Raw genomic sequence first — 25,262 nt, forward strand, 5'->3', positions numbered from 1 at the left:
TATTCTTTTCTCCATTTTTTACAATCCAATTCACAATTTATAACACAACACTTTAATGAAAAGTTCATTAATTTCTTCTTTTCTCCTTTTTAGTCTCTCTGTTTTTTTAATTTCTTCACCTTCACACTCTTTTCCTCTTCTTCCTCCTCGCTTTCTTCCCTTCTTCTTTTTTTCTCCTGTTTCTTTTTCTTCACCTGTCTACTTTCTTCCTCAGAAGAATCCCTCTCTTCCTCTGAAGAATCCCTCTCTTCTTCTGAAGAATTCCTCTTTTCTTCTGACTCCTCTTGTTTCTTTTTTGGGCAATCTGGAGACCAATGTCCTTTTTCTTTACAATAATAACAGGTATCTTGACTTTTGTCTCTTTTATCCCCTGTTTTTTTTCTTTTTTGACGGTCTGGACACTCTGAAGACCAATGCTCTTTCTTCTGACAGATATAGCAAGTATCTTGACTTTTATCTCTAAAGGAAGGAGAGTAGTCCGTAGGCTGGTCTGAAGAGAATTTTCTAATGACCCCTCGCAAAGCTCTGACGAAACGTTCCATCTGGTCAGTCTCTTCCATCGTTGTGCTCGGCTCGAGAGTGAAATGAATAGTGAAAGGACAAGACACACACCCTTTTATATACGCTGGTCTGCTATGACTATAAAGTAGTTTATGGTGTTTGAACTTGAGTCATTTGACTTTTTGCTTTCAAGATGAAACGATCCCATTCATTCGAGAAGAAAGAAGAAGAAAGTAAGAGGCAGAAACGTGATCTATCGCCTCGTACCAGGACTGAAATCTTGGCACAAATTCATGCCAGTGATTTTGAAGAGGACATGAGTGAACCAGAATCCGAACCCTCTAAACCAAGTTCACCACCCTTTGTCAACCCTGAAAAGTACTATTCCATTCGAGAGACGGAAAAGCGCTCCTCTAGAAAATTTAGAACCACGGCTTACAAATACACGGTGAAGTTTAAAGATTTCAAGGCTGAAGTGCCGTTAGAGAAAGCAGAAGTGTTCATCACCGAGGTGTGGGATTCTTTGCTCACTTCACTCAAGCAGCAATGTCAACCCAAAGAAGACGATCGCTTGAGACTTTCCATACAACACGACGGTTTGAAATCCCCTGTTTGGATCGAGTTTAGCACCCCTGCAGAATTGACTGCTTCCAAAGTCATGGACAAGATTCAACACGTACAACAATCTAACGATCAGTTTGACATCACCGATGGTAAAGCCACACTGGACATGACCCACGTCTCTCCTCCTCAAGGGACAGGACGCAAAAAGATGTTATTGGTGGACGACCTTCGCAACACCAAAACGAGTCTCGTCCGAATTAACAACCCTCATGACCAGATGTGTTTAGCCCGTGCCATCGTGGTGGGACGAACCTATGCCAACAAGAACGACACGGTAGAATGGAAAAGAACCTGGGACACTATTCAACGTTCCGACCGAGCCAAACAACGAAACGAAGCAGAACTCCTGTTACAACAAGCCGGACTGCCCAAAGACACACCCTGTGGCATTCCTGAGATGCAAAAATTGCAAGATGCCCTAGCTCCACGCTACACCTTGAAAGTGCACCCTCAAGAAGTGCGCGGACCTCTGTTGTTTCGAGGCCAAGACTTTAAGGACGGAAAATACATTCACCTTTATCATCACGATCACCATTTCGATACCATTACCAGTATCACTGGATTCCTGAGATATGTTTATTATTGTGAGAAATGTGACTATGGTTATAATAATCGAGAGCAACACAAACATTGTGGATGGAAATGCTCAGGATGTTTGGCCTCTCCACCCTGTCTGAGCGAAGAACCAGTGCCTTGTTCCACTTGTCTGCGCACGTTTGTCAGCCCTAAATGTTACCAACAACATTTGAAGACGCAAGGTTCACAGAAGAAATGTGCTTGTCAACTGCTGAGATTGTGCTCTACGTGTGAACAAGTCATACGTACCAATAATACCAAGGCACACGTATGTTCAGGAAAGAAAAAATGTCACATTTGTCACCACATCGTGGACTTGGAACACCAATGTTACGTGCAAAAATACCAACCCCCACCAGAGAAAGAGGACGGTCACAAGAAGAAAGGCAATTTCATCTTTTTCGATTTCGAATGCATGCAAGAGACTGGCATTCACATTCCTAATTTCTGCGTGGCTCATCGAGCGTGCGAGAAGTGTATTCAAGAACCTATCTTCAGTCATTGCCCTCACTGCAGCAAGATTCCTGGAGGGCGTGAAAAAATCTTTCGGGGACCAAATACGTTAGCCGATTTTGCCCAATGGGTCTTAGACCCCGTCGACAAGACGTGGAGCCAAGAGGACATCGAACGTTACGGAGATTGTCATCGTCATGCCACGGTGATGGCTCACAATTTTTCCGGATACGATGGACAGTTTCTTTTGAGGTACTATACGGAACAAGGCACCGAACGTCCTAAAGTGACTTTGAACGGGGCCAAAATCATTTTCATGCAAGTGGGACAAGTACAGTTTAAAGATTCGATGAGCTATTTGGCCATGCCTTTGAGTCGAATGCCTAAAACGTTTGGAATGACAGAAATGGCTAAAGGGTACTTTCCACACTTTTTCAATACGGAAGCCAATCAACATGCCGTTCTACCCCATTTACCTGAGGCTCACTATTACGACCCCGACAACATGCGTACCGAACAACGAGAAGCTTTCTACGCTTGGTACCAGGCTCACGCCTCGGACCCTTTCGACTTTCAGGAAGAAATGCTAAAGTATTGTCGTTCCGACGTGGACATTTTACGGCGTTGCTGTGGAAAATTTCGAGAACTGTTCATGGAACACGGAGGGGTCGATCCTTTGAAAGAAGCTTGCACCATTGCCAAAGCGTGTTCCTTAGTGTATCGACAACGATTCATGCCTGAAAACACCGTGGCTGTCATCAGTCCTCAAACGACCCACTTTGTCAAACGTCAATACTCGGTCAAAGCCCTACGTTGGTTACATTACTTGTGCGACAAGGAAGACAAGTGGATTCAGCATGCCCGCAACGGAGGGGGCGAAAAGACCATCGGAACGTATTCGGTCGATGGCTGGGACTTAGAAAACCCCAAGATCGTGTACGAGTTTAACGGTTGCTTATTTCACGGATGTCACGTCTGTTACCCTGACCGTGGTACTAAAAATCAGTTTTTGCAACGAACCATGGAAGACCTGTACCAGGACACTTGTCAGCGACGCCTAAAGTTAGAACAGGAAGGATACCAAGTGGTGGAAATGTGGGAACACGAGTACGATCACCGTATGAAAACCGATCCCGAGTTTAAACGTCTCGTGGAAAGTTACAAGCTGATGGACCCGCTGAACCCGAGGGATAGTTTGTACGGAGGAAGGACCAATGCCACCTGTTTGCTGTACCAAGCCGACGAAGAGAAAGGAGAAGAAATCAAATACTTGGACGTGTGTTCACTGTATCCCTACGTGTGCAAATATTGTCGCTTTCCTGTAGGGCACCCGCAATTGTTGACGGAACACATCGACCTGGTCAACATTCGACAATACGAAGGCTTGATCAAGTGCAAAGTTTTGCCTCCCACGAACCTATACCATCCCGTCTTACCTCACCATTGTCAAGGCAAACTGATGTTTCCCTTGTGCCGTACTTGTGCCGAAACGTGCAACCAAGACCAGCCTTGTCAGCACAGCCAGGAAGAACGGGCCTTGACGGGAACCTGGGTCAGCGTGGAATTGTTCAAAGCTCTGGACATGGGATACCAACTGTTAGAAGTGTACGAAATTTGCCACTTTCCCAAGACACAACAGTATCGCAAGGGTGACCCCACGCAGAAAGGCATTTTCGCCGACTACGTGGATGCCTTTTTGAAACTGAAGCAAGAAGCCAGCGGCTATCCTTCCTGGTGTCACACTCCCGAAGACCAAATACAATTCAAAGAGAAATACCGGGAACAAGAAGGCATCACTTTAGACCACATCGAGAAAAACGAAGGCAGGCGATCGTTTGCCAAAGTGATGTTAAATTGCTTGTGGGGTAAAATGGCACAACGACCGTGTTTACCCAAGACGGAATATTTGACAGAACCTTCCCGCTACTTCCAGATGATTCACGACAAAACCAAATACATGAAACACGTGGACGTCGTTCGAGAGAATTTGATCTTGGTCAATTACGAAGAAGATCTGGACTTTGTACAAGACGACCCTTTTGGAAATGTCATCATTGCGGCTTACGTGACAGCCCATGCTCGCTTAAAATTGTACGAAGCTTTAGAACTGTTAGAAGAACGCGTCCTGTACTTTGACACGGACAGTTGCATCTACATCCATCACCCGATTCAACATCACCCTAGCATCGAAGGAGACCGTTTAGGAGCCTGGACAGACGAGCATCCCGACGACAAGATTCTAAGTTTTGTCAGTGGCGGTCCCAAAAATTACGGCTACCAATACCGGGACAAACAAGGAGAAGTGCACACGACGTGCAAAGTGAAAGGACTGACTCTGAATTATCGTACCAGTCGAGTGGTCAACTTTGGGGTAATGAAAGAAGCCTTGCAATCGGGAGAGGATGGAAACTTTAAAGTGACCACTCACCAACCGAACAAGATTGTACGTTTACCCACTCATCACATCGTCAGTCGGCCCTTGGAAAAAGTCTATCAAATCGTGTACCAGAAGCGAGTTCGACTTCCCAATCATTTCACCTTACCGTACGGTCACGTCGGTATTGGTCTGTATATAAAAAAGGAACCCTAGGCAAGATCGATAGTTCATTGTGACTACCAAGACCGAGCGAACAAGATGAATACTTTGAAAAAGACATCGTTCCAGTTTGGGGATTGTAAAAAAGTTGTATCTTCCTCTAGTGTGACTAATACTGGATGGATAAGACCCATGCATTGCGACGGAAAATGTCCGGAAGGAAACTGCGATTGTCCATGTGGTTACCATTGTAATTGCGTAACGGAGTTTGCAGACGAGTGCGATTGTGAGCCTTGCGATGGGACCGATGCTGCACGTTGTGACCTGAGTGATGCCGTAAAGCATCATGGGAACTTTGTTTTCACTGCCCCTGTCATGGAAAGTGATGCTGTGCGTGTCAAACCTGAGGGATGCGAAAGCGATGCCGCTCGTCCTCTTAGACATTTTACCGGGTTTAAAGGGGAATGTTCACCTTCACGTCTACCCCCCTACGGATGTCATCCAGCCCTGAGCAAACTCCTGTTCCTGTCACCCAACCCTTATCGAAACGAACCTGTGAAAGACGAATATTCGTTTCCTGTGCGTTTGTCGGAATACTGCGACTTTGAAAATCGTCTTCAATCGTTCAAAGGAAAATGGCCAAAGTATCTGGGAGGACCGACCCCCGAAGAATTAGCCAGAGCCGGATTTTTCTACTTGGGCGAAGGAGATAAAGTCAAGTGCTTCAGTTGCGGTGTGTCACTTCACCACTGGGAACCGCAAGATTCGGCCTACGTAGAACATGCTCGATGGTCACCGAATTGTCATTACTTACCCTTAGTGGGACCGAGACATTGAAGTAACTTTTTACCATAATCATCTGTTCATGGATACTTTACAAGAGAACATTCGTGCTTTGCCTGTGGAGTTGAGAGAACGCATTTATCGAGAACTGGTCAAAATACAAGTGAAACGTAAAGAACAATTGCATCCGATACGTCACCGGTGTTTGAACCACTGGTACCTTCAGGCTATACAAGGACTGATTCAATTGAAAGTGTTCCATTGGACAGACATTGATCAACGACCTCCTGGTTATAAAAAGGAATGGTTTGGTATTGACGATTCTATCTACTACATTGTAAACGTACTGCATCGAATTCCAGAGGAAGAGTTAACGAATTACCAACATCTTTCACACAATGTCAACTTGGTGAAAGAGGAAACTTCTGAACGAATTGTAATGTGTAGATTAGTGACTCAACGATTTAAATTCGACACTGAAGTGAAACCATGTTTGTGCAAAGAGTACATTTCTTGTGTCAGACCAAAGAGGATTTAGTATGACCTATTCATGGATACTTTACAAGAGAACATTCGTGCTTTGCCTGTGGAGTTGAGAGAACGCATTTACCGAGAGCTGGTCAAAATACAAGTGAAACGTAAAGAACAATTGCATCCGATACGTCACCAGATCTTTAACCACTGGTACCTGAATGGTATAAGAGAACTGATTCGTCAGAAATTCTTTCAATGGTCAGACATTGTTCAAAACTTTGAGGTCGCTAATGATCGACATGTTCATGATTATGGTTACTTCGAGATTCACCTAGTGCAACGCATTGAGGAAGACAAGTTAAAGGATTACCAACATATTTTACGTGGAATCTACTTAGAGGAAGAGGAAACACCGAAACGAACTCTGACGTTTCGGTTACAGTATGCAAGATTTAGATTCCCTACTGGAGAACGAAGATCTCTGGCTAGAAAGTACGTGTATTGCATCCGAAAAAAAGAGAATATAAAAAGAGGCTGTCATGCCACGGTTTATGTCACATGTCATCCAACAGATTCCGTGGAAGGAACTCAATGACCATATTCAAACCGTGGATCATTACCATCAATTATTACAAGAACTGTATCCATTCAATTTTGGACGACAAGTGGTGTGTGTCTTAGTGACTTGTTTTCTGGGATTTCGTTTACCAGCCGATTCTTTGTGGACTCTTTACGATCAGTACTTACCACCTCCATGGCCTTAAATGGTCACGAAAAACTCCTTTTGTTCAAAGCCTTGCGTTTTCATCTGGATACTTCTCGACCTCAACAGGAAAAAAAGATTCGTCAACTTTTAGCGACCCAAGACGTGTATGACGATGTGTGTGTAGCTTGTGACTTACACCCTCATTGGACAGATGTTCGTGATTGGAAAAAGGGGGGTTTTGAGGCTTGGACCCAAGAAGTGGCCCAGTATGCACAAGAGTTGTTCAAGGAAAAAAGTTACTTTTCAACCTGTGTTAGTGACGGTGCCAGAAGAACCCGTCACCGAGAACAACCACTCGCTTCAGGACAGGACTGTCATGGACATGCCTGAAAGGTCATTCCGGGAGGACACTTGTGTGACAATACCTCATGTAGAGACTGTAAGAACATTACACACTGTCCCTAGGACATCTTGGTTACCCAAAACATGTTGTACAGACACTTGTTTATATTTCACTTTGATCGCTTTGCTGTGTTTTATATTCCTGTACATCACTATTTGGGTTGTATGTATTTTTGTCTTTCGTGTTCATATATGAAACATTCAATAAACGTGTTCTGAAAAAGTATATAAACTCTTGTCTTGTTTGTTTTTCGTGTCACAAGTGACATTTCTCACACCATGGCTACCTCTGCTGTCTCTGCTCCCTCTTCCTCTACTGTCAAAGTCATCGACGAACACTTAGATCGTGCCAGTTGGGAGGCTTTGTATCTTCGCCATCCCTTTAACATGCTCATTGCTGGACCTAGCGGTTCAGGCAAAACCGAATTCGTCAAACGTTTGATCGAACATAAACATCATTTGATCAATCGGCCCCCTCAACGGATCGTGTGGTGTTACAAAGAGTGGCAATCGGCGTACAACCTCTTGCGAGAAAGTCAAGGCGATTCCATCGTGTTTGTGGAAGGCATTCCTAAAGAAGACGATGGCATCGTCTCTGACTCCCGTCTAACCCATTTAGTCATTTTCGACGACATGTTAGGAGAAGACGAAGAAGAAATTAAATTGTGGTTCACGCGCAAAGGGCATCACCGTAATGCCAGTGTCATTTACATCACCCAAAATTTGTTTCAACAAAGTAAAGCCCATCGCACCATCAGTCTCAATGCGCATTACGTGGTCTTGTTTAAAAGCCCTCGAGATAAATCGCAAGTGCAAGTCTTAGCCAAACAGTTAGGAACGCCTTGGCTGACTCAGGCGTACGACGATGCCACTCAAACGCCACACGCCTATTTACTCGTCGATTTGAAACCTACGACCCCCGAGGATTTGCGATTTCGTACCCACTTGTTTCACCACTGGTGCCAAGACGGAGGGCCTGTCCTGTACACGTCTCCGTCCTCGACTTCATTTCACTCCTCCCATGAAAAAAATCTATAAAAACCTCAGACCCTTTTTCGTCTGTCTCACACAGTGTGAACATGACGTCCCTTCAGTCGCATCTTCCCATCAAATTGATTCGTGCCTTGTATGGCATCAGCCGAGAAAAAGATCCACAAACACGAGCTCGTGTCTTAGAAGCTAGTCTCAAAGAAGTCTTACGATGGTTCACGGTGACGGCACGTCAATTACTCCAAGGAATCATTCAGATTCCTCATCAAACCCAACGCTTTTTCGATAGAAACAAAGTCGCTTTGGTCCAACTGGCCGATCCCCGCATCGACACTCAAACCAAAAAACAAATCATTTTGAAACCTGGAGGGAGCGGTACTCTAGGAGGGGTCATCATTCGCTCACTCTTAAGATGGGATCCTAATGCCCCCAAAGTTATCCCTAAGACAAAAGTTCAACGAAGCCCCAAGAAGAAAAAGAAAAAGACCAAGTCCCCAAGAAGAACTTCTCCAGTGGCAGGACCCTCCTCTTACCAGACACCACCACCATCACCCCGGAAAAAGAAAAGAAGCCCCCAGAAAAAGAAACAGAGAAAAAGTCCCCAGAAAAAGAAAAGTCCACAGAAGAAAACTAGTCGCAAGAGAGGCACTTCGGCCAGGACGCAACCTTACACTCGCAAGCCACGACCTGCCACAGCGTCTCCGGCAGCCTCACGTTTGTCCACTTCTCCGTTGATGTCACCAGGAACTGAAGAGTACTTGGAGACGTTGATTACACCAAGAACTTCTCCGTTGATGACCCCCAAAAGAACTTCCCCAGTGGCAGGACCTTCCCATTTAGCGGCAGTGGCTGCTGCTCACAAAGTACCTTCTCCCAAAATCAAAGTTCAAGAAAGATCGGGCATGTTACAAAGTTTACTGGATTTGTCCAAGCAAGAACTGGCTCGATTTAGTCCGTTACGTACCCCTGCACGACGTGTCATGCCTGTCCTCAAACTGATACGCCGTAAAGACAATCAGTGGCGACGCGTTCCAGTATAAAAAAGGCCTGTGACCGAGTAGAGTATCAGTGTTTTTAGGTGCTCCTAAAGACTCAAAGATGTCACCCTCCAGAAAACCCCAAGGAAAGAAAAGGAAAGGACTGCCACCACGTTTAGCCAAACATGGGGACATGTTATCTGTCCTGTCCAAAGCTTCTCCACCCCTACGAAAAAAACTCATTCAAACGGCCTCCAAAGAGGTCATCGATACCGTGTGCGAATGTTGTTTAAACGTTTTGAAAGGCACGATCCCTTTGTCCAAACACCAGAAACAATGCTTAAGCAAACATCGTCACGTTCTTCGCCAAATGGTTCGAAAGAAAATTCCCATTCGTCAAAAAAAGAAGATGTTAGTGCAACGTGGAGGCATTTTGCCCCTCTTGTTAGGCCCCATACTGAAAGGAGTCTTGGGAACCATGTTGGGAGGACTAGTGGGAGCAAGATAAAAAGGCCCTCGAAAGTCCCAAGATCTCAGAATTCACCCCTGACAACCCCATGGAAGGACGAAAACTAGCTTTAGTGCCTTACAAACGATGGATGGAATACCATCGGTGGCAAGAACAACGCACCCCGCATTTACCTCCCAATCCCAATTTGAGCGAGATGTCCCAGTTACAACACGAATTGCAGTCCTTGATGGATCGCCAAGATTTGTCCGAAACAGAAAAATCGCAAAAGTACGGTCAACTCTTGCAACGACTGCAACTCTTTCACCAGAAAGCTTTAGACGAAACAGCTCTACCCACTTTGAAAGATTTTAAGACCTTGATGAAAAGTCCAGCACCATCACCAGTACCAGTACCAGTACCGGTACCAGTGGTCAAGAAAGAAAAAGGAAAAGAAGAAGAAGAAGAAGGGTTTCAAACTCCACCAGAAAAAGTACGCAAGTTAACAACACCACCTACCTCCAGAATTGGATGGATTAAAAAGATGATGGCCACCCCTTCTTCCTCACAAGAGAAAAAGAAAGTGAAGACAGAAGTGAAACAAGAACCGATATCCCCTGCTCAGACATCCTCCTCTTCGACACCTATTGCCGGTCGCACACGCAAAGCCTTGCAATCCAAGAAAATACCCCAAGAAAAAAAGAGTAGCCTCTTCCAAGAGTGGGTGCCTTATTAACACACCAACACAAAAATGGAAAAAGTCTTAGCCAGCATTTACTACGATCCCTCGCATCCTGCAGGTTACGCAGGAGTTCAAAAATTGTATCGTGCTGCCAAAACTCGACTGAAAAGTCTCCGTTTACCTCAAGTGCAACGATGGTTACAAGAACAAGCTACCTACACTTTACACAAACCCATTCGACGCAAGTTTGCCAGAAGTCGCACCCGAGTGGAAGGTATCGATCATCAATGGCAAGCCGATTTAGCCGATGTCTCTCATTTGGCCGGCTACAATCGTGGTTACAAATATTTGTTTTGTGTCATCGACGTCTTTTCCAAATTTGCCTGGGTCGTGCCCTTGACTTCCAAATCCAGCAGCGAGTTAGTGCGAGCCCTGCAACGGGTGTTGAAACAAAGCGGTCGTCGCCCTCTTCGATGGCAAACGGACAAAGGCACCGAATTTCTGAACCAAGCTTTCCAAAAAGAATTAAAGAAACGTGACATTCATTTTTTTACCACCGAGAATCCCGAAACCAAAGCCAGCATCGTGGAACGTTTTCAACGCACTTTGAAAGAACGCATGTGGAAATATTTTACGCATCACCACACTCTGAAGTACATCGACATCTTACCGCACCTGGTACAAGCGTACAACCAATCTTACCATCGAAGCATCGGACGTGCCCCGCAAGACGTGACTCCCGACAACGAAGTGCTGGTGTTTGAGCGCCTGTTCGGTACGTCCCCGACGAGGGCTGTCCCCAAGAAAAGTGGAGAGTTGGCCGTAGGAGATTGGGTGCGCATTGGCAAAACCAAACGCACTTTCGACAAAGGTTACTTACCTAACTGGACGACCGAATTGTTTCGCGTCACTGAACGAGTGCATGGCCGTCATCCTGCCGTCTATAAATTGGAAGACATGAACGGAGAAGTACTCAAAGGAACGTTTTATTTGCCCGAGTTACAACGTGTCACCAAAAAAGAAGACGACGTGTACGACATCGAAAGCATTCTCGAACGCAGAACCCGTAAAGTGGGCAAACGACGTGTCAAAGAAGTGAAAGTACGTTGGAAAGGATATCCACCCAGTTTCGATTCTTGGATCGACGCTTCGCAAGTCATCGACTATAAAAAGAAGAAGTGACCATCATGCCCTTTCACACAGCAGACGCAGCTACGTCGACCACTCCTTCTTCCCCTAGTTCTTCTGTGCAAGATTTACAAAAACAACCCTTGTGGGTGTGGTGTGGAGAACGTGTGCCTAAAACGCAAATCGTCTTTTTCTGCCAAATTTTCGTGGTGTATTGTGTCATCGGGGCAGCCATCGCCAATTTGAGTTTGCAACAAGGAGACAAACAATTGTGGACCATTTTATTGAGCAGTTGCATCGGTTACCTGCTTCCCAATCCCTCCCTGAAATTCTCCTCGAACGGGAACGTTGTGTCCAGTGCCAGTGCCAGTCACCACTCAAACAACCACAACCAGAACCCCATTTTGGGCGGAGACACACCTCTGACATCCACTAATATTCCCTCGGACAGCCACAGAACTCTGGAATTATGAGTCACCAAAACCAATTTTACTTAACTTTACCCAGTGACAGTTCCATGGAGGTGTTTCCCAACAACAAGTTGTGCTGTTACACGGCCAAATTACCTCAAACCATCCCCTTAGATCACGAAGCCCATTGGGAAGTGGCTTTAGTCGAAATGATTCACCCGACCCAAGTCCTCAATGTCGTTGCCAATCAAAATAAATTTGATGTGGAAGTTTATGACGAACAAATACAACAGTGGATGGATATCCATAGCAGATATAGGCATAAAACCCCTGGCACAAAAAATCGACATTACACCACCTATCAGTTGTTCATTCCCCCAGGTTATTATTTTAGTGGTCAACATTTGGTCAACACCATAGCCACCAGGTTTAATGTCGTGTTTGGGGAAGCTTTTAAGAATGTCAAGAACAAAACTGTCACCCTGGAATACCACAAAACAGCTCGTCGCTTCCTGATAAAATTTCCTGAGGATAAAATCATGGGTTTCTATTTTTGCGATGAATTGTTTGACATGTTGGGCGGTAACATGGAGCTGAGGAAGAGAGTAGAACAACAAAAAAAACCCCCCGAATTATCCATCATTTACGACAACGAGTCTTTTGGCCAGTATTTTCATACCCCGGTAGAACTGAACCAAGGACTGAATTTGATGTTTGTGTATTCCGATGTGGTGGAATACAACGTGGTGGGACACACCTCCGTGCCGTTACTGCGTGTCATTCCTTTCAAAGTGGATTCTGCCACGAACGCTGACGAGGAAGGTGGAAACACTTATCACGTCCACCGCGAATTTGTCCATCCTCACTATTTGCCGGTCAGCAAGTCGTATTTGGACACGGTCAACATTACTATAAAAGGAGATCTGGGACAAGATATTCCATTCACCAAAGGAAAAGTCACGGTGAAACTCCATTTTCGAAAACGGTTCTCTCACGACTCGTAAGCAAGTCATGTATCCAGTGTACCGAGGGGTGGCTCGACAGCGAGGACACGGTTTAGGAGATATGTTAAAATCGGCCTTTCGTTCGGTGGCCCCGGTGTTGAAACCGATGGTGACACGCGGATTGCACGCCTTGAAAGATGCGGCACTGACGCAAGGCAAAGAATTTCTCCAAAATGTCATCATCGACAAACAAAACCCTAAAGAAGCCTTCATGAGGGCAGGTAAAAATGTCTTGCTGCAAACGGGCAAAGACATTTTGGGCCGACGAGACACACCTATAAATGCCCTGCACGCTACCGAGTCTGGCATTCAGCAAGGACAAGGCAGAAAGAGACGACGAAGAAAACACCCTTTCACCAGACTTCAAGCGAGAAAGGCCAAGAAAAGAAGAACCGTTCGAGACTTAGACGTTTTCGATTATTGAGACACAGAGAAAAATGATGCACCGAGAGTCTTGCGCTTGTTCCAAGACGGAACTGGATCTGTTTGCCATGCCCCCCACCATGATGACCATGCAAGAATCTCAGTGGGTGGAATTTCACCCCGTCTCCTCATTGACCGATTCCGCTCCCATCGAGTTTGAAATCAAAGGACAGCCCGAAGATTACATCGATCTGAATAGCAGTTACTTGTACCTGAAAGTCAAAATTCTAGATAAGACTGGAGGTCCTATAGACACTGAAGCAGTAGCTCCCGTCAACAATTTCATGCATTCCTTGTTCAGTGGAGTGGACTTGTACTTGAATAACAAACTGGTCAGTAGCAGCATGGATACTTACCCTTATCGTGCCTACCTGGAAAATCTCTTGACGTACGGAATAGATGCCAAGAACACCCATCTCAATTCCTGTGTAGTATGGGAAGCTGACGAAACAGGCGAGTTTGAAACATTCGAAACTGATCCATCAGCCAAAAAAAACAATGCGGGATTTATAGAACGAAGAGACAGAATCAAAGATGGACAGAGTTTAGAACTGATGGACCGTTTGCATTTGGACATGTGGTTGCAAGAAAAATATTTGCTAAACGGAGTGAATGTTCGCCTGAGACTGAATCGGAGCAGTGCCGCTTTCCATTTATTGGGTAATGCTGACGAGTACAAAACCAAAATCCTAGAAGCCAGACTCTACGTACGCCGTGTGGAAGTGTTACCCAAAGTGGGAAACGACATCAGTCAAACGTTGAGCAGAACGACCGCCAAGTATCCCATCCGACGCGTGGAAGTGAAAACCTTCACCATTTCCGTTGGACATGCTTCTATGACCGAAGATCATCTGTTTCAAGGACAGTTACCGAAACGTTTGATCCTTGGTATGGTCTGGAATTCAGCCTTCAACGGAGCCTTCGATCAAAATCCTTTCAACTTTCAACACTTCAAGGTGAAGAAAGTCGAAGTCAGTCGCGATGGCAAAACCTTGTGTACCCGACCTTTCGAACCCGACTTTGATCCCACAAAGAAGAATTACTTGAGATCGTACTTGTCCCTGTACGAAGCCACCGGTCAGTTAGGAACCAACACCAGTCACGGCATTACGTACGAAGATTATGCAGGAGGCTACGCTTTGTGGGCTTTCGATTTCACTCCAGACCAAGGCAGCGACGAGGGACATTTCCACCCTATAAAATCCGGCCAAATTCGTGTGGAACTTCAGTTTGCAGATAAACTGACAGAGACAGTGAGCGTCATCCTGTATGCAGAATTCGATAATACCATAGAAATCAACAGTTTGAGAGAAGTCATTCTAGATTACTAGAAGTCATGGAAGACTGTTATCCCTCTTTACCTAGTGGAGAAACTTTGGACATGGAATGTGAGGAGACCGTGGAAGGAGAATCCCAAGACAAAGACGAAGAAATTGTCATGATGAAGTCGAGATGGCCAGAACAAGAAGCCCATTTAGTCTCCTGTTTTGCCAAACACTTGGTCGACAAAATGACGGAATTGATCAAGAAAAATTGCTATGGATGTCAAAACGATCATCCCAGTCAAATTCAACACGATAAATGCCTGATGTTAAGTCAAGAAGAAAAATTGGACGAGTATCTGGACGAAGCTTGGAGTCTCATCTCGAACGAAGACGTGTTGCACCAGTGGTATAAAGACTTGCGTGAACATTCTTGTCCACCATTAACCACTCAAGAGATCCATCGTATCGAAGCTCTCCTGAATCAGAGTGAGGAAACAGAACGAATAACCGTTTATTCGTCAGACATTTTCAAGCAAAAAGTCAGGATCGAATTGACGACGTATTATTACCTGTGAAGAAAAAACACAAAACAATGGATACCTGGGAACTTTATTACCTTTTGAACCATAGTTCGTATACGGCTTCTTGGAATCCTGTCGTCTGTGCTAAAGATGAACTCCCTCATCGCAAACCTAAAGACCATCAAGCTTACGTGATCAACACGGACGAAAGTCATCTCCCAGGAACCCACTGGGTAGCCGTCTACTTTCCTCAAGAAGGATGTGTGGAATATTTTGATTCGTACGGATTGCCCCCTTTGGAAGACGATATCATCGACTTTATGAGAAGAAATGCTCAAACCACCCGATTCAATAACGTGAAATTACAAGGCACAGATTCCTTGGTGTGTGGACAGTACTGTGTGTATTTTCTGCATCATCGCAGCCTGGGCTATTCCTTAGAACATTTAGTGACTCATTTTGATCCTCGTTCTTCTGCTAGAAACGATGTGAAAGTACATCGATGGTTTTGTGACCAGTATGCTTATCTTTTGTCTCAAGCTAGGAAACGTAGTGTCCATCAATGGCCTAATGATTTCCAACAGTGGAAATCACAATTTCATTCACAACGTTGTCAGCCTTGTTTAAAGTAGATTGTATTAGAAGAAAAGAATGTTAGTGATTTGAAAAAAAATGTTTGATGTTATTATGTTGAATTATTGTTAAAAATGTTGTTGTTTAGTGTTAAGTGATTTTTTGAATAAAAAATGTTGTGTTTTGAAAAAAATGCCTTTGTGGTTTGTTTAGCTATAAGAATGTTGGATTGATGCTCTTTCATTTCTTACTATCCCTCTCATGAACGTTGCGGCTCGAAAACCGTGTGGGGGATGTTTTCCTTCACGTCCGCGCTTTCACTTTAAGAACCGGGTTGTTCCCAGTCTAGCCATCCATTGTCGACTCATCCTCCTAAGAAGATGTGCTCCAAACTAGCTAAGCTCAACGAAGCCTACGTGAATTTGCATAGGGTCAGACACAGTCTGATACCGAAGCCAGAAGAAATAGAGAATGTGAGAATGTTAAAAATCACTGAAGACCTGATAGAAGAGCTCTTCAGAGAAGAAATGAACAGGGAGAAAGAAGAATGGACAGAGAAGTACAGACTTCAAAAACAGCAGCAACAGCAGCAACAACAACAGCAGCAGCAACCTGAAGCTGACAGAGGCTTTGTCGATTGTCGTATCGACACCAAAGAATTCTTCTTCTCTTTCCGAAGAAGCAGACCTATCGCCAGAAAGTCTATCCTCAGAGGACATCGCATTCTTAGAAACTAAAAAGAATGCCATAACAAAACAAAAAAACAGCCCTTTTCAGGGCTACCCAATACTCTAGAAAAGAAATAACGATCGATTTGCCAATGTGTGTAGGTAGAGTAGTGTGAAAATAAACACTAACTCTTTCTAAACATTTTGAGGGTATGTGTTAGTGTGATTGTGTTTATAAGTGATAAAGTAGGTTGGTGTGGATAGTAGATTAAAATGATGTTTGTTTTTTGGGCTGTTTGAGGTGTATATTTGGGGTTAGATTGGATTGTTTTGTGTATGTGGATAGTCTATTGAAGTGATTTATAAAAAAATTTATAATAGTGATGGGTAGCATAAAAAAGTGAGCGAGTGTTTCTTTTAGGTCCGCGCGTTGTTGTTGTTTTTTAGGTCATGATCTAGGTAAGATAAATTTTATGTTTTTAGGGGGATGTTTTCCTTCACGTCCGCGCTTTCAGTATAAATTGAAACTCGTTGGGCAGTCCAGCTACCCTTGTTGATTGATCAACACAGCCAGAAGAATGACTAGCAGAATAGTGAAACTGTTAGAACTCCAGATGCACCTGGAATATGCCAGGCGGATAGTAAACGAACTATCAGCGGAGGCTATAGTAGAAGAAGCAAGAATAAAGAAGGAAGAAGAGGAGAGAAGACAGAGGGAAGAAGAGGAAAAGAAAAGAGAAGAGAGGATGTCATTTAATATTCCTGAAACAGAGGATTGGGGTGCTGAAGCGAACCATCCTCCCTCTGCGCTCCCCAGAAGAAAGGTGAAAGAAGACTGGGGAAGAAGATGCGTGTGCGGCGCAAGGCCAGGAAGGTGCAACCATTAGATAGGTGCATCTGGAGTTTAAAAAAAACAGCCCTTTTCAGGGCTACCCAATACTCTAGAAAAGAAATAACTATTAATTTGCCAATGTGTGTAGGTAGAGTAGTGTGAAAATAAACACTAACTCTTTATTAATAGTAGAAGTGTATGTGTTTGTGTGTTAGTAAGAGCTCAGGAAAGTTTGTGGGAATAGTAGATTATGGGTTTCTTAGCAAATGTGGAGAGTATAGTTAGGGTTATATTATATGAAATGAGAAAGTAGGGGGATGTTTTCCTTCACGTACGCGCGTTGTTGGGTCATGATCTAGGTAAGATCCATTTTATGTTTTTAGGGGATGTTTTCCTTCACGTTCGCGCTTTTCGTATAAGAACCCACAGTATTAGTTGTTCAAACCATTCTGCAAAGAATAAAAAGAAGATGGCATCAAACCACCTTAACAAAATGGAAAAATTGCAAAACGTGATGGACAATTTAGGAATGTTTGAGCAAATGATGGTTAACCTAAACGAGGATCACTACTCATATAGTCCCCATAGAGTGAAGATGGAGATAAACAATTTACGAAAAATGAAGGTAATCATTAGTGATGTGTTGAAAGAAATAAAGGAGGAAAAGGAGGATGAAGAGGAAAGGATAAGGATGAGAGAATGGAATGAAAAAATTGAAAAAGAAGAGGAAAATGAGAAGAGGAAGAAAGAAGAGGAGGAAGAGAAGAAAGAAGAGAAGGAGAAAAAAAAGAAGAGAAAGAGTGTTGGAGATAAAATAAGAAGTTGGTGGAGAAAAAGGAGAAATTAGAAGAAGAAGAAGAAGAAGAAAACCCAAAGGCCCTTTTCAGGGCCAGCCATATTTCTCGAAAAGAGATAGTCTTTTGAATTGCCTACCCCTTTTTTAAAAAAATTTTTAAAAAAAATCCCATGTTAAATTCCCCTTGTCCGTAGAGTGACCCACGATTTATTGCCATGTTAAATTCCCCTTGTCCGTAGAGTGACCCACGATTTTCTCCATGTTAATTCCCCTTGTCCGTAGAGTGACCCACGATTTTTCTCCATGTTAAATTTCCCTTGTCCGTAGAGTGACCCAGGGGTCCCTGTAATGCTAATTCCCATTGTCCGTAGGGTGACCCCTTTCACTACTCATGTAGCTCACACGCCAAGCCACCAGATTTAAAAAAATGCTCTTTTATGGCAAGCTTGAACAAGGTAAATGAAACAAAAGAGGCCAGAGACAATGATATAAGGAAGCTGTGACACGTGGCAGCACACTGCCCAGGATGGGGTCGTTTGGCACTAGTCAGTCACTAAAGGTGCTGCAGTTTGCAAGGCCTACAGGACAGCCGCAGCAGAACAATTGAGGCAGGCCAGGAAATTCCGAGCCAGTAACCCACGATCAGCGTTGTTACCATCTAATGTCCACAATGCTACAGAACATTCAGGGTGCACCTACACACCCACAGACCATTTGTTCCGACTAAAATACCGGATGACTAATGTGATCCTCATTGACTTGATAGATGAACTATATATGTCAAGCAGTTTGTTTTAGAAAAGAAGTTAATTTTGATTGCATGCGACAGAATTGATCCTCAAGACATTATATACCAAACTTTTGTGTGGGTGGATTCCATGCTAATAGTGCAGCTTGCCTAGCGACCAGATGGATAACCCATTTTAGTATTTTCTGTAAAATTGCGGGACCAATTTTACTTATTTGAACCTTTCTTGGAAACAATTATACAGAACATTCGATTTCACTTCCCTACATTCCTTGCAAATAAATGGCCTATATAGCAATACAAAGGAAAATACAATTTTTAATGTTTCAAATTGGCTAAAGCAATTTTGATAATTCTTGGGTGAAATGTATCTTAGGACATGCTCCATAAACATTGTGCACAGGGTGATTTTTTAAAACACTGGTGCTGCCACCATTTCATTTATTTAAAATCACTGATGCAAAATTCAACATTGGTAGACATTGACCTTTCATTTGCCTCTCAGATTTATACTATGAAGGCTGATGTAAAAGTATTTATGGCTGACACAAGTAAAAAGGGTATTAAGCATTAGACAAAATCTAAGAAACTGCATCTAATGTGTCAATATATGATTATCAAATTAAGTGATCCTAATTTGGCTGATTGATAAAAATAATTTGTTTTCAGAAGCAATTAATTGATCTAGGTTCAGTTTGACACCACACATTATCTGTATAAATACACACTTGTTCATATTTTGTTGGGTTAAAAAACACAGTAAAATGTATCGCTATGTGTATGAGTGTTTACGTGCTATTCTTTTATGAAGACTGTTTTAGGTGTTTAAAATTAGCTTTCTTAAGGAAAGAGCCACAAACAATATATACTGAAATATTGGGGATCATCTCAAAATAAACTGCTGTCTGAATTGTGCCAGGATAGAAAAATATAATCCCTCAATAAACATGTACCATGAAGGCTTTAAGTTTTATGAACTTTATGTTTTACTTTACGATTCTTTTGTATTTAAAGTTTTACGTCTTGCAGTCAAGTGTTCCCCGCATCTATTTTGTAAAGTATACAATGTAATCCTGACAAAGTAGGCATCTTGTTTTTGTTTTTAAAGAAAGTTGCCATTTTGTTAAACAATTTTCAGCTGAACTAAGAGCATTTTTGTTGCTTATATTTTTAAAGATGATATTCCTTAAAATATGATGTAGTTTATCATCCATATATAGCTTGATTTTGACGAATTGTATTGCACTTGTTCATTACATATGAACTTGTCTTTAGCTGAGTAAGATTGTTTGATTCTTTGCGTAAAGCACAGATATGTTTTAAATCACAATGTAAAAAAATGTGAGGACTGAACCATATTCAAAGGCAAAATTTATTCTGTAACAAAAGAGTCAATGCCTTTCACGTATGATTAAAAAAATATTTTACTTTATAAGCATATGCCAATTTCTGTTTAAAAATGCCCCAATTGTAAATTTGATTTGTATCTTGTATAATTCTTTGTTAGTTTTCTTAGGCTTTCATTTTTAGATTATTTTTTTATACAGAGATAAAATGTTCCGTCATTTATTTGTCATTTTAACTGTATTTTTGTCAAACTATACCCATAACTCAAGATGCAGATAATTTAATTTTCATGCAGACAGTAGCAGGTTTGAAACTAAGTAGCTGTAGTAATGTTGTTTCTTTTTGGTACCGTTTTCTCATTTTGTAAATATTGATTTTGGAAGAGATATTTATTTTCCCCATTTTCATCATTTTTATTCACAATGATGCATCATTCATCAATATAGGTTTTGATTGTGTCAGAATATATTGCATAAATGCATCATGCAAAGTAATTCAGACACATTCTTTTCACTTGATACATGTTGTTTAATGTTTGCCTTTTGTTGTTTTTAGGTCAAGTTATTTGATTAGGCTGCTGATACAGTTCGAAAGTTATAGTTTATGCTTTAGAGAGAGAGAGGTAATAGCCATTGATAAAATAATAATAATATGACCACTTATGTAAACAAAATTTTCAGAAATTATTTTGTCTATCATTGTGTCTTTCTTATCAAATGGTAGATAAATGGAAGAGAAATGTCATCAGATCCAGTTGGTTGTACACATCATGGAAAAATGATACAAAAATGTCATCGGGTCCGGTTGATTGCACACATGAAATGTGTCAGTTGAAGACTAATCATGACATATTTGTATTGTGTCGTTGATATTGGTACATTATTATTTTACTGTAATTCTATTGTACAGCAATTGTTATAATGAGAAAATGTCATTTACTGAGTTAAGTGAAGGTTTTCCAATCTTACGTAAGTTGAACGTGTTAACCCATGCAATTAATTTTTTATTTCTTATACAATTCTACTAATGTGAAAATTATATGAGAGACAGAAATGTTTTGTCCAAATATTCCCATGCCCTTCCCTGCAAAAATGAAATGGTTGGTCTCTTAGCTGGCAGTTCCATACTGTGAACATGCTAGGGCAGGCATGTTCAGCCCACACGTTGCATAAGACATGCCTTTATCGATTGTATATCATATTGTTTGATATCTGTACCATACCTCGGAGGAATTTGCACATAGCCGAGCTAGGGTGATTTCTTTTATATTGTTGTCTGCGCCATAAAGCATATGTTTTTTTTTACTGTCTCAGCTAGTAGTTACAAATTGTAATTCAAGTAATAAAACTTAAAAAAAATGCAACAGCTGTTTTCTTTGTATTTTGGCTTAAACACGGTGTCACAAAGGTTAGTTTGATTTGCGTCACTCTTTAAAATGAAAACAACTGGTCCATAGGAACAATTATCAACTTAATAATAACTAGATTTAATACTGCAGAGATATCAAAGCATGTATTATTGTTTTTAACAATCTTAAAATGAAGTCACAAGTATATTTTAATGTGGTAAAAGGGAGATAATCCAGTTTGCCAGGTACATTCTTCATTATGATAGTTGCTGTACTTTATGTTGAAGATTTCTGATGAGCATGATTAATTTCCTTCAATTAATTATTGGGGGGAGGGTGTGTGCTTTTAACAACATTGTGGACACATTATCAGTTATATCATGCCTAGGAAATGGCAGCTAAGGGTCCTTAGAAAAGCACACACTGAGAAAGCCAGCTAGGGTGGTCTTGGTGGATATTGAACATGCAAACCTTAGCTTACAAGTGTAACAAGATAACGGGGTGGGATTTTCGGATTCACAACAGAATACTTTTGACGATGATATTATGGATGACTTGAATGAGCAACTAATTATGAAAATATGCGTTTATATATATATATATATATATATATATATATATATATATATATATATATATATATATATATATATAATCCAAATATTGGATTTAATTAACATAAGAACGCACAGACTCAATGATTAAACCTACAAATAAATTAATTTAGCAAATACAAAGACAAGGGGTGAATGGTTCACAATGATTTGACAAATGAAACGATGGATATAGTTTACTCTGATAGTAGAAATGTAAAATTTTACTCATGTAGTAAAATGCATTCATTCGGATAGTGAAATTATGGTGATAAAAAAAGATGGATAGATATACAACTTATCTTTACAGTCCCCAAAGATACACTGGGTTTTACAAACCCCCAAATTAGCCCATGGCCAACAAATTACATGTACGGAGATACACCCGTCATCAGTACACTCTTTCAGCTCCACGGCTGCTCAGTCCAGCTTCATAGCTGCTATAGACTCTGGACACTCTAAACACTTCGGAACACTCCAAACATTAGACACTCCGGACATTAGAGACTCCGGACACCCCGGACATTAGACACTCGGAAACCCTGGACATTATACACTCAGATCACTCCAGACACAGACAGTCAGGTCACTCCAGACACAGACACAGATATAGACACCCCGGTCACAGACAATATACATTAAGTACAGCCCGGACATTAGACAGTAGACACTCCGGACACTCCAGACATTAGACCCTATGTGAAATCCGGACACTGGACATTAGATATTCCAGTCACAGACAGTAGAAAATATATCCAATACCGTGTACTATACATGACACGGGCATTATGACATTAATGACATTATACATGGTAAGTTATACAGATTACATTATAGCACAATAATTACAAAATGACAGGTTCAAAAATAAACCTAATCCTAATAGGAATCCTACTATATTAGACAGTTCTTAAAAATAATGTCGCTTTACATTACGGATATAAATCCCTTGCTAAGTCTAAAACAATAGAAATATGTGCATTATACTGCATAAACCAAAGCTACATAGCAAACATACAAAAATAAACGTGGTAATACAGTAGTTATAACTTATAGACTAGAAATTAATAAACTTACTTACCTCTACAGCTGAAGATGTGCAAGTCCTTGAAGCTTTGTTGACACTTCTTAACCTCATCCCAACACATCTGGTTGTTTAAGACTTAGAAGTGATACCCTGTTTTCCAAAAAGTGTTAGGTGTTATGGGTTTCCTTGTCCACCCATTACTGTTTTATAAATGTTGTTGTCTCCAAAAATAATAAATATAAATAGTAGAATTGTGCAGGGTTGCTCTTTGTTTTGTTCATCATATTATTGAATTTTGGTTATCCCATAGAAATTTTTTTTTTTGGGGGGGGGATGGGATATACTCTCTTCCCTCTGCCTGGGCTAGCAGTAGGCCTGATGTATATCCCTCCATACTTAGAACGTTGGAGAGTACTAGCCACTTGAAGGACTATTTAAGTCCAGAGGTAGTTTTCTTCAAGGAATCCTTATTCGCATAGCGTTCTACCTAAAATAGTGACTCTTTTTGCTTGTGAGTGCGTGTTTGTATTGTGTATTGTTGTTTACTTTCTTTTTTGCCTTATCACAAATTCGTATCTAATTTTTTGTGACGATTCTTCAGTTTGTGCTTAACGTGCCTTAGCACGCTGTGTTGGTTGGTTAGTTGGATTATAGCGGCTTTCGTTCTTTTGAACATGTACCACTTGTTTATTCACGCACTGCGTGATTTTTAATTACTCCTGGGGGAAGGAAAATGTACTTTTTTAATTTAACCACTCAGGTGTAGGACTAACTAGTCCTTAACAACCTGACTGAAAGGCTAATAAACATGAGTGGGAATAGTCACACCACACACTCATGTTTCTTAGTTGGATTGAAATGCCCCAGGTGTCAACCCAAGCAGTATGTGACGCCCGCTACGATTGGTCGGCAGCGATGACGTCACATTAGGACACCTGGTCTTGTGGCAGGTGGAAATCGTTCCACATACTGCCACGTGAAGGTTGTCCGAGCGTGGTAAAGGAGGAAAGGTACTCGGAAAGCCAGCCATGGATGTCATGTACTATCCAAAACGCCAGCCCGTACTTATTCCAAATCATGTCCAGTTTTACTAATGGACAAAATATACCAATAATGTGTTAGCCACCTCTGCAATTAATCAAATCATAAGAGTTATAAATTTTGAATAAATTTTCCGAACAAGTTTGAATTTAGTGTACATAGTGTACATACTTATTGAAATTAAAAACCAATCGGTCAAGTCTAAACGACTTATAGCAGCCGAGTAACGCATGGTAAAAGAGTAAATGTGAGAATTTAAACGGCGGGCCCAAAACAGAACAATTCAGATGTAAAATTAGTTGATCTAGGAGGGATACCAGGCCAAAATGGATCCCTATTAGATATTTATAGGCAATTTTAAGGTATGATTGAAATTCTCCATCACGCGGACGTGATGGAAAACATCTAGATAAAAAGTTTGTTATATATTATATTGGTATTGGCGTTATTTGCTATTAACTTTAATCTTATTATTTATCAGTTGCTCTAATTTAAAATGATTATTTATTAATCAATGTTATTTCAATTTCTTCATATAATTAGATTGTTTTGTGGGATTGTATGTATGGTTATAAAGTTTAGTGCTGTTGGATTTAGATCATTGCTCTGCGTAATTGTCAGGGATGCATTTACACATTATCGGATACAGTTTAGTTGCTCAGCTCAGTAGGATGCCGTAGTTGATACGTCTATGTGTTCCTGAGAACATGTCAGTTAGTTTTGAAGGGCGTTCAAGTGCCCATGTTAGCAGTTTCTTGTTAAATTCGCCAGAAGGTAACCGTAACAGAAGAAGATTGATAATTTGTTGTACGCGTCCTTATTAACGTTTTGTCTAATTCGAAATATATTCAAGGAGAAGATTAAAGTATCAGAAAAGTTGTATAATCTTTCATTTGTTGTATGGTACCTTAGTATCCATACTTGTTATAAAAGGGTTTTATTGTTTCAGCGTGTTTCTTTTTGCATATGGTGCTTTTTAGTGTTTTAGTCACAAGGACCTCCTTGGACCCCCTCCTTAGAGTGCCTACATATTGTGGCCTGAATCCTGGATTGCCCTGTTACTATATATGTTTAAACAAAGATCGTACTGCAAACATAATTCGTAAGGCGGCAGCCAAAGCAATACTAGTTTATAAATAAAGTAGACCCTCTCAATGGGTTCTCTAACGATAGTTCACTGTGTGGCTTTTCCCATGAGCTGGTCTTTACGTGATGGTGCTATTAAGCAAGCATAATGCTTTCCAGTTGCGAGGGATTGACATTTCCAATCACGCGGACTTGAATGAAAAAACGGGGATTGGTGCTCTCTAGCTAGCTCTTCTCTCGATGGCTTTACCAATTAGTTGTCTTCTATCCATACATTTTGTCTTCTTATTTCTATCGCGT

At 41.6% G+C, this 25,262-nt stretch overlaps 1 protein-coding gene across 1 annotated transcript in view; it reads left to right on the plus strand.

Annotated features, from left to right (window-relative positions):
* LOC149808524 (uncharacterized) overlaps positions 1-21,248 on the plus strand; it is a 38,548-nt gene extending 17,300 nt beyond the window's left edge. Inside the window, exon 4 of the mRNA XM_089978456.1 lies at positions 18,170-21,248. The gene's annotated coding sequence lies outside the window, so the exon portion shown is untranslated. The remainder of the gene's footprint in view (positions 1-18,169) is intronic.
* The last annotated feature ends 4,014 nt before the right edge of the window (positions 21,249-25,262 follow it).

The sequence above is a fragment of the Sinohyriopsis cumingii genome, chromosome 1, assembly GCF_028554795.1.
Source record: "Sinohyriopsis cumingii isolate HCF-2022 chromosome 1, ASM2855479v2, whole genome shotgun sequence".
Lineage (NCBI taxonomy): Eukaryota > Metazoa > Mollusca > Bivalvia > Unionida > Unionidae > Sinohyriopsis > Sinohyriopsis cumingii.